Source organism: Sinocyclocheilus grahami, unplaced genomic scaffold (genome assembly GCF_001515645.1).
Source record: "Sinocyclocheilus grahami isolate Dianchi unplaced genomic scaffold, SAMN03320097.WGS_v1.1 scaffold741.1, whole genome shotgun sequence".
NCBI classification, from domain to species: Eukaryota; Metazoa; Chordata; class Actinopteri; order Cypriniformes; family Cyprinidae; genus Sinocyclocheilus; species Sinocyclocheilus grahami.
Genome location: NW_015505920.1, coordinates 190,954 through 202,077, shown reverse-complemented (window position 1 = coordinate 202,077; position 11,124 = coordinate 190,954). Strand labels below are relative to the sequence as shown.

General features: G+C 34.6%; 1 protein-coding gene across 1 annotated transcript in view; it reads right to left on the bottom strand.

The window, feature by feature from the left end:
* The window catches only part of LOC107560758 (polymerase I and transcript release factor-like), an 18,122-nt gene that overhangs the window by 3,244 nt on the left and 3,754 nt on the right, over window positions 1-11,124 (bottom strand). The gene's annotated exons all lie outside the window — the stretch shown is intronic.

Sequence of the window (11,124 nt, the reverse complement as noted above, 5' to 3'; positions counted from 1 at the left end):
AAAAAAAAAAAAGACATGTGTTCGACCCATAAAACAGATGCTATTTTGAGAAGGAGAAGCATAGTGATGGTATCAACTCTCCGCTTGCAAGTTATCATATTATGTTATTTAATCATATGCCAATGTAAAGACAGCTGGTTTATTCCTTCTCTTGATCATAATGGCTGTATCCAAAAGTATAACACACCCTCTTTTGGTCAAAAGAAGAATTGACACTATGCGGGGCTCTCCTTACAATTTACAAATAATCATCTTTCTGTTATCCCCGAATCCATTTTTTCCCCTCTGGCCGCGTGCCAAGGAAAGTCCTCATAAACTTGCATGCGTTTCCTTTTCTGGTTCTGAAGGCTGATGATGTATGTATGTGTTTATTTTAGGCTGACCTTTCCTCTCTTTGTATTCCATCTGTCTCATTCCCTGAACAGTGCTCATTCATTCACTCCTTAACCACCTATTACTGTATCACTATTCCGTTCTGCACCCTAACCAGTAAATACTGATGCTGTCACCATAGTAACTGCATCCACTGACTGACTCACAGACTCAGAGTCAAGCACTGGACTGAAGACCTGCAGGTACTGTGCTGTGCGTATGTGTGTGTGTGAGAAAGACATAACAGACACCTAATAAACATCCCAGATAAACTGCATAGTGTTAGATGTGAGCTTTACTTTATGTCTTGGCTGATTTTAGTGATGCATCCATTTGAGTTTAGCAGCTACTGTTTGTCTTACATTAATTTGCAATGTCAACAATTTCTGTATTTTGATCCAAAAAAGTTTATGGAACCTGGGTTCCATAAACACCCTAAAACTCCAGAACATAGAGGTCCGGAGATGTCTGAGGTGTTACACAATGCTGGAAATGTGCAGTGATCATTGCACATACACCGCAAACACTCAATCCAAACAGCCAAAGCCAACAGAGAGAACTCAGTGTAAACACACAGGAAAGTATTGAGGTCCAATCAGTATAATCAAACACAGCTGGACTCAAATTAAGGTGTAGAACCATCTCAAGGATGCTCAGAAGAAATGGACAGCACCTGAGTTAAATATATGAGTGTCACAGCAAAGGGTCTGAATACTTAGGACCATGTGATATTTCAGTTTTTCTTTTTTAATAAATCTGCAAAAATGTCAACAATTCTGTGTTTTTCTGTCAATATGGGGTGCTGTGTGTACATTAATGAGGAAAAAAAATTTAAACTTAAATGATTTTAGCAAATGGCTGCAATATAACAAAGAGTGAAAAATTTAAGGGGGTCTGAATACTTTCCGTACCCACTGTATGTAGATACTGGGGAGGTATATGGATTCAAGGAATACCGAATGGACTGCATTATATTTTGCGGTTGAATCACAGATGTTACGATTAAGATGGCACATTAGCAACTGCTCCTAATTATTTCCACATGTCTCCATGTCCTATTAAAAGGGTCAAGATCCACCCGTAAATCAGTAATTTGTAATGTACATTTACAGATGTGGTCTGTAACAGCAAGCAAGTCGAAGATTTAGTTTGTCATAAATAATGACAACACTGAAAATCAGACAATTTTAATTAAAAAGCTGAAATTAGACAGTACTGGTAAAACACCTAATGCAAAATATATTTAAATAAAATAACATTTACATTATTCAAATTATTTTACAACATATTACTAAAATTAAATAGAATTATCAAATCAGTCTCATTTAGACAGCAGCAATTATTTTAATTAATTAATTATTTTAATTACTAAATCCATAAACAGAGCTTGTATTAAACAGTGAATCTTAAAATAATTACAGTGCAGAAAATAACTGTTGTCAGAGACTGATTGAAATGAGCGGTAGCACTGTAAATAAATATCTGCAACTGACATGATTTCTCTTATAAAGCAACAGGCCACTTTTAATGTAAACCATTGTCAAAATCATTGAAATCATTACATTTCTTACCAACGAGAAATAAGAAAGTTAATACTGTGTTTTGTGGCCATTACTGGAACATATCACCCAATACTAAGGTGAAAAGTGCCAAAACCCAATCAATATGCACAGCAAAGTCCACTTTTAGATAGATTCTTGTAAATATAACAATTTCAATTATTGTAAATGTAACAATTTTAGCAAACCAAATGCCTAGAGTCGAGTCACTGGGTACAAGGCCAAAACCAGAGTCCAAAATTAACACTTACAGAGCGCCAAATCCCAGTTAAATCTGGCTTTGGGGAGTAAATAAAATACTTGCCAGTTGGCTGGTGTCTTAACACATGGTTTAAATGTAACTATTTCTAGGATGTTTAAACTTTGACTGTGGATATACTTTTTAGTTGACTAAAGCAAAAGTGCAGAAAAATCACAATTGGTTTTTATATTTTTGTGACAGATGCAGTCTCTCATATAACAATGATCTGCACTATTTTCCACTAAAATGCGGCTAAATAATTCTGCTGTCATAAGAATAAATATATATATTTTTTACTTTTTAGAATTATTATAATAACGAAAAATGTATATATATATGCTGTATATATATATATATAGAAGGATCCCCATCTAACCGCCTAAAAGAGGCGAACAATTACCCAGATTAACAGCGATCTGTGGACCATGGCACCATGACAACCGTTACCAAGACAGTGGTAAAAACATTTGGTGCAGTCATTCGCATGACATATACAGCTAAACAAAATCAGCCGGTGATGAGTAGATAACAGCTGTTTGTGTTTGTGTGTGTGTGTGTGTGTGTTAGAGGCATGATGTTGAAAGGCATGTTAAGGTAGAGGCACTGAGCAGCTGTTGACTTCTGCTGGGTTCAGAGCAGCAGCTGTACAGCAGAACTCCTACTGAGAACCCGAAAAAAAATTATAATAATAACTTTATGCATGACTCTACTATGGGTTTTGTGACAGGTATTACAAAAATACAGTCTCTCTCTTGCATAAGAGACAAGATCTCTGTTGTGCCAGTCAGGACACCAGAACCACAAGTGCACATGCACTAGTTTTTCAAGGGTAAGATGCCATTAACAAATGAATAAAACAGGCACAAAAACACACACTACTGAATCTGTCTCTAAAGGTTATATTAAACTACTGCGGTTGAAACAGGAGCCATCTGCTGTTTTTATATATCTGACAGCTTCATAATGTCAAAGAGGTAAAAGCTTTTCCAACCATTAACTTCCTATATATCCTATATATATTTCCTATATATATTAACTTCCTCAAAAATGATTTTAGCAAATGGCTGCAATATAACAAAGAGTGAAAAATTTAAGGGGGTCTGAATACTTTCCGTACCCACTGTATATACAGAGATGGGCAGTATTTTATTTAAATGTATTTAAAATATGTATTTAATTACTTTTGAGTATTTTGTCATTTGTATTTTGCTTGACAAAATCAAATTAAATTTTTCATTAAATACTTTGAGAGACAGTAATTTGTATTTGAAATACTTAAAATACTTAATCAAGTAGGTCATTTTATTCTCAGATAATACACTATCTTTCTTCACTTGTGTTAACAGTACTGCCAACTATAGCCTATCATCACAGGTGGTTTCAAAGACCCCCCATAATAGGGAGCGCTCGTCCGGGGTTACGACCCCTCTTTTTTTCACAAACTGTGATGCGTAGCAAGGCTTTAAACGTCAAATAAAGAGTACAACTCTCAGCGGTGGATCACTTGGCTCGTGCATCGATGAAGAACTAATGTGAATCGCAGGACACATTGATCATCAACACTTCGAACACACTTGAGGGTAATGGCACTGTCTCTTGCACTTCAAATTAATGCTTGTGAATATTGTTTGTATTTTCAAACGACAAATTACTTGTATTTTAATTAAATACATTTGATGAGCAAATATTTGTAATTTGCAACAAAATAATTTTGATGTTTGTGCCCATCTCTTCATATATATATAAAATTCTGTTCTGTGAACCAAATAATCCTATAAAATATGTATCATGGTTTCCACAAAAATATAAAAATACCAATATTAAGCAGCAAAACTGTTTTAAACATTGATAATAATCAGAAATGTTTCTTGAGCAGCAAATCAGCATATTAGTATGATTTCTGAAGGATGATGTAACACTGAAGACTGGAGGAATGATGCTGGAAATTCAGCTTTGCCATCACAGGAATAAATGACATTTTAAAATATATTAACATAGAAAACAGTTCTTTTACATACTAAATATTATTAACATTTTACAATATTACCCTTTCTGCTGATTAAACAAATGCAGTCTTGATGAGCATAAGAAACTTTTAAAAACATGAAATAAAATTACAGCAACTCACGCCTCATTTATTCTCAGCCCATTCATCAAACATCGCATTCTGGCCCGGACACACACACTTACACTGAACACACACTGCTGTCTGGGTAAATATGACACCCTGAATTCAGCACAAAAATAGAGCAGAGCCCATCAGCAATGTTGAAGATCACGCAAAACCCCCATAAGTCACAGCCACACCTCATCAGTTTCCACCCAGCACACCACTACAGATGATGTACACACCATTCAGATGATGTGCACCCCTAAAATAGTACGTTTTTGACATGCATGTTCACCACAGGTGCACAGCTGCAAAAGCGAATCATTAAACAATACAATAAAAATGTCTTCAAATTTGGTACCAGTAAAGAGGTTAGAAGTCAGTGGATATTTCAACAAATAAAATAAAAGGAACCTCATAAGGCTCTGCTTGCGTTTATAAACTGTTCTGGTACTAACTTCCAATGATAGCTTCTGAGAATAATGATGTTAATGTCAGTTCTGAATAAATCAATTAAAATGTCCATTAATGAAATATGAATTTGTGCACTCTCTCCCTCTCCCTCACACACTCACACACACACACACACACACACACACACACACACACACACACGTCACCTACAGGAGTTCAGTTTTACAGGGGTAATTTATGTAGGTCTCAGAGGTCTGTGATTAGATATCTGATAAATGCCAGTAGTGTAACCTGCAGCCTCAGTGGACATTCCACCAGAGAAGACTGAAACTGAGACTGCACGAGCAATTTAATCCACACACACAAACATATATGCACATGCACACACACATAGACTCATAGTGAAATACTATTACAATTTAAAATAACTGTTTTCTCTTTGAATGCACACTGTAAAAAATGATAGTGATTTTAACAGTAAAAGACTGTAAAAATGCTACAGTAAAAACCGTACTATACACGGTACTATATACTAAAAATCATACTGTACATGGTGAATAACTGTAATTCAATTTGCAGTGAATAACTGGAGCAAACTGTTTAAATTTGCTCCACTGAGGCTGCAGTGTTTTTTTTACAGTAAAACACTTAAAATTACGGGTTTTGTGATTTACAGTGAAAAACCGTAAATGGACATTCCCAGAATGACACTTCACATTTGAGTTTTTTCTCATCAGTTGTGTACATTAGGGTTTTATCTTACATCTAACGTTGTTAAATTAAAGTTTATTGCATTATTTCAGTATCATGCGTGTTATCATGATGGTGTTTAGTGTTTGAATGAAACTGTGCACCTTCTATATATTACTATTCCCATCCTCAGCTTATGGAAAAGCTGTTTGTGATGAGCTTTGATTCATCATGACATTCATCACCTGTTTTTGGTGGTTATTAGTGTATTACAATGGTACAAAACAAATATTAGTAGTTCAATAGGTAGGTACATTAACATTATATCAATTACTGAAATGTTTTTTTTTTTTTTACTGTGCATATAAGTTAAGTCTGTAAAACCTAAAATGCTGCTACCATATTTTTTACAGTAAGGTTCTGGCAACCACAGCTGCCGATATTTTAACGTAAATGTCACTGATTTTTAAAAAAAGTGTACATTAAAGTCCAACTCATTCAAAAGTCTGCAATCACAGTAAAAATCTATTTTTATCCTCTAGAAATAATGTTATTGTAGTAAAACCAATAATTTCTATTATCAATATATAAATACATTATAGTAATTATTGTTATATAAATGTATGACTACATAAATAAATACATTTAACATGGAAACCAGATGCTCTTTGGATCATCTCAAGACATGCAGCATAATATAATCATCAGACTGTACACACATTTGTGGCATTCATGTAGCTTAGGCACATGGACCAAAAAGTGTGCATACTATTGTATTTGATTTCCAAATTCAGTGTCAACTAATATGCTAATAATATAAATTGTGATTGTTTAAACTGATTTAGAATAAATGAAATACAGAAGCATTTTCATGTGTGGTTCAGACTTTTGGACCCCACTGTATGTATATGTGCACGTTTGCCTTCTGGTAAACAAATATGCATATCTAATTCTGCATGCAGGCAATGACAATATTTGTATATGTTGCCACTACATAAAAATGAATTGCATATATCAACAGTGCCCATGTTTTTCAAACAACTAATGCATGTTTTTGAGTTTGCTCATTCCCAGGAGAGATACACAGAAAGCATTCTTTTCTATGTGATCCCTCTGGTGCATCTTCTCTGATTATCCCTAATAGACTATAATGAACCTCATTAGGCAACATCTGCCCAGAGAAATGATGGGAAATAGCTAACAGAACAACATTTCACAAATATACCAATGAATGACCTCACTCTCTCCTGTCACCTTCCATCATTCAGTTCCATCTGCATTAGAGGCCGGCCACCCCCCACCCCGCAGCGCTGGAAGGAAATGACTCGTTAGTGGGTCTAAATGCAGTAAGGCTGGTGTAGGGTAAACAACAGCGAAGTGCTGGAACACACTGAAACCTAAGCCTGTCTACATCTTACATGCACATTAGACGCTTCTGCTCCAGCACAATAATGTCACCGATAGAAAGGAATAACAACATAAATACTGTAACATAAAAGAGTCTTTAAACACAATTATATAACGGAAAACAATTAATGTAGCCTACCATCCACTGTACTGTCAATCACTATAACGATATAGGTGACAGTGGCTGATTTTTTTTTAATTTGCTGTATTTAATTCTGTAAAATGGTTGTATAAAAAAATGGTTATTTTATTTTTAGAAATACAGTTATTTTATATTCATGTAAATTGTCATTGTCAATCACACTGCTATAACGATATTACTATCCAGTAGATGACAATGGCAGTTATCTTGCAAGGTAATTTATTGTATTTATTGCTTTAAAATGTAATTTATTGCATTTAATATTAAAATGCATTTTAGTATGTATTCAATAATATAATTATGTAAGTTATGTATTAAAAATAACGTAATTAATACTAAAATTCTATTTATTTTAAAATATATTCTTGTAAATTGTCACTGTCAGTCACACTGCTATAAAGATATTACCATATAAGTGACGATGGTAATGATATAAGGTAATTTACTGTATTTAATTCTGTAAAATGTAATTTTTGTATTTAATACTAAAATATATTTTTAGTATTCTAAGAGCATGTAATCGATATTAGATTATATTTATTTTAAAATATTTTTCTTTTATATTTATGTAAATTGTCAGTGTCAATCACACTGCTATAATGATATTACCATATAGATCTCAAAGGCGTAATTTATTGTATTTAATGCTGTAAAATGTTATTAATTTATTGTATTTACCACAAAAATTAATTTTTAGTATGTATTTAATAATATACACTTAATAATAACATGGAATTAATATGAAACGATATTTAGTTTATTTAAAATATAATAAATATAATTTATATTATTTTTTATTGTGAACTGTGAGAAATGGTAGGACAAAGTTCAATGCAAAAGTCAGGCAGTACTTCTAAAACTGAAGGATTCTCTTTCCCTCTGGACTGAAGGTAGTGTCATTATGGTAGCCTTGCAGACATTACCGCATTCTGCACTATAATTAGACTGTAAGGGAGAGTTTGAGGGGGGGGGGGATTGGGGGTCTCAGAGTGAGTCTCCAACCATCTATACTGCGATCCAGCATGCTCTAAACACACTTAATCTGACTCCAACATAGTCCAGCTCGCTTGCACAGGACTCTCTTTACAACTGCGCTCCACACAGCAGCGAATTCATCTACCCTACACACTGATCTAGCATTTTAGCAAAACACCACAGAAAGAATACACTTTCTACATATGAAGTGTGGTGTTATTTTTAGAGTAACTAAACCGTTTGCACCGTTGCACTTTTGCACAGTATTTCAGCACAAAAACATTTACTAAGCTTATTCACTGAATTGACACTGGCATGAACATTTAAATTCATGTCATGATCATCCTTTCAGCTCAAACACGCCTATAAAATTTAGGTACATTATTCAATTTTTCTATTTTTTTTTATTATATTAGTTTTATATTACATCCCTACTGTGTTATTCCTATGTATGTCTACACTATCATGTATGTCTGCACTATGTTTGTACTTTCCTCTACACTGGAAGCTCCTGTCGTCAAGTCAAATTCCTTGTGTGTGTAAACATACTTGGTAATAAAGCTCTTCTGATTCTGATTCTGATATGTCTATGTATATTACTGAATTTTATAAAAAAAAGGAGATATTTGTTCACATAATTTCTCTTGATCATACTTTGTATCACAGCCTGGTGGAGAACTGCATTATGCAAATTGCATATTCATATTTTATTGAAGTACAGTAAGTTCAGCTATGATAAAGAGTGTGAGTAAACCATACACTCTCAATAAAGAAAGGTTCACTTGGGAGGTACCATAAGGTACAAAAGCCAAAAGGCGCATTTTTGTGCCTTATTTATATCTGAATAATATATATTAGTATGTAAAGTGTGCATGTTAGTACCTTTTGAAAGGGTACCGCCCCAGTGACAGTTTTGTTCCATTTTTCCTTTTTTTCAGTTATGCAAAGATATAGATATAAATCTTAATGTCTTCATCGTATACCCTCAAACGCCAGCGAACTATCTGCCACAGCCAGCTGTCTCACACACCACAGTGAGAGAGAGAGAGACACACATTAAATAAAATGTATAGGCCTTCTCTTTGTGAAGGCAGTGTGCAATTACCTTATTTCCCAGAAAGCACATGTACGTTGCTAATATATCTGTGAAAGAGTGCATCATCTGCAAAGCATTGCAATTTATTTTAAGAATCCTATTTGTGAACAAATACAATAATTCATCTATGATAATTAAATCGTATGCACAACTTCATTCAAACTGACTATCACTCAAAAGTTTGGGGTCAATAAGTTTACAGAAGAAATTACTTTTATTCCGTAAGAATGCATTAAATTGATGACAATAAAGACTTTTACATTGTTGCAAAAAATTGTATTTCAAACAAATGCTGTAATAAATGTTTTTTGAGCAGCAAATCAGCATATTAGAATGATTTCTGAAGGATCATGTGACACTGAAGACTGGTGTAATGAAGCTGAAAATTCAGCTTTACCATCATTTACATTTTATAATATATTCAAATAGAAATCAGAAATAGTTATTTAAACTGTAACAATATTTCACAGTAGTACTACTAACTGTATTTTTGATTAAATAAAGGCAGCCCTGGTGAGAATAATATACCTTTTTTTAATATTAAAAACTCTTACTGACCCCAAATTTTGAAGGGTACATAATAAATTATACATTTATTACAAAAATATCTAATAAATGTTACTCTAACATCCAAAGACAAGAACATCTACCAGATGACAGTGCGTACATATGATACAGTGGGGAAACGATTTATTTGATCCCCTGCTGATTTTGTAAGTTTGCCCACTTACAAAGAAATTAAGGGTTTGTCATTTTTATGGTAAGCTTATTTTAATGGATAGAGACAGAATATCAACCAAAAAATCCAGAAAAAACACATTATATAAATGTTAGAAATTGATTTGCATTTCAGTGAGTAAAATAAGTATTTGTTCTCTTACCAACCAGCAAGAATTCTGGCTCCCACAGACTGGTTATGTGGTTATATGGTCAGCAAGAAGCTTGGTGAGAAGGACACAACTTATTCGGAAATGGAGGAAATACAAAACAACCATCAATCGGCTATGGTCTGGAGCTCCGTGCAAGATCTAGCCTCATGGGGTAAGGATGATCATGAGAAAGGTGAGGGATCAGCCCAGAACTACATGGGAGGAGCTTGTTAATTAGCTTAAGGCAGTTGAGACCACAGTCACCAAAGAAACCATTGGTAAGACACTACGTCGCAATGGACTGAAATCCTGCAGCGCCCGCAAGGTCCCCCTGCTCAAGAAGGCACATGTACAGGCCCGTTTAAAGTTTGCCAATGAACATCTAAATGATTCAGGGAAGGCTTGAAGATGGGTCTTTCAGCATGACAATGACCCGAAACATACCGCCAAGGCAACAAAGGAGTGGCTCAAGAAGAAGCACATTAAGGTCATGCAGTGGCCTAGCCAGTCTCCAAACCTCAATCCTTTAGAAAATCTGTGGAGGGAGCTGAAACTTCGAGTTGCCAAACGACAGCCAAGAAACCTTAAGGATTTAGAGAGTATCTGTAAAGAGGAGTGGATCAAAATCCCTCCTGAGATGTGTGCAAACCTGGTGACCAACTACAAGAAACGTCTTACCTCTGTGCTTGCCAACAAGGGTTTCTGCACCAAGTACTAAGTCATGTTTTGCTTGGGGATCTCATATTTATTTCACTCACGGAAATGCAAATCAATTTCTAAACCTTTATATAATGTGTTTTTTCTGGATTTTTTGGTTGGTATTGTGTCTCTACACATTAAAATAAACCTACCCATAAAAATTACACACCCTTCATTTCTTTGTAAATGGGCAAACTTACAAAATCAGCAGGGGATCAAATATTTTCCCCACTGTATCACTGCAGTAGATTTGGGTGATATTTAATAATACCAAATATTAAAAAATACTTCTACGTTACTCATTACAAATATTACTAGGTAGGTAGGTAGGTAGGTAGGTAGGTAGGTAGGTAGGTAGGTAGGTAGGTAGGTAGGTAGGTAGGTAGGTAGGTAGGTAGGTAGGTAGGTAGGTAGGTAGGTAGGTAGGTAGGTAGGTAGGTAGGTAGGTAGGTAGGTAGGTAGGTAGGTAGGTAGGTAGGTAGGTAGGTAGGTAGGTAGGTAGGTAGATAGATAGATAGATAGATAGATAGATAGATAGATAGATAGATAG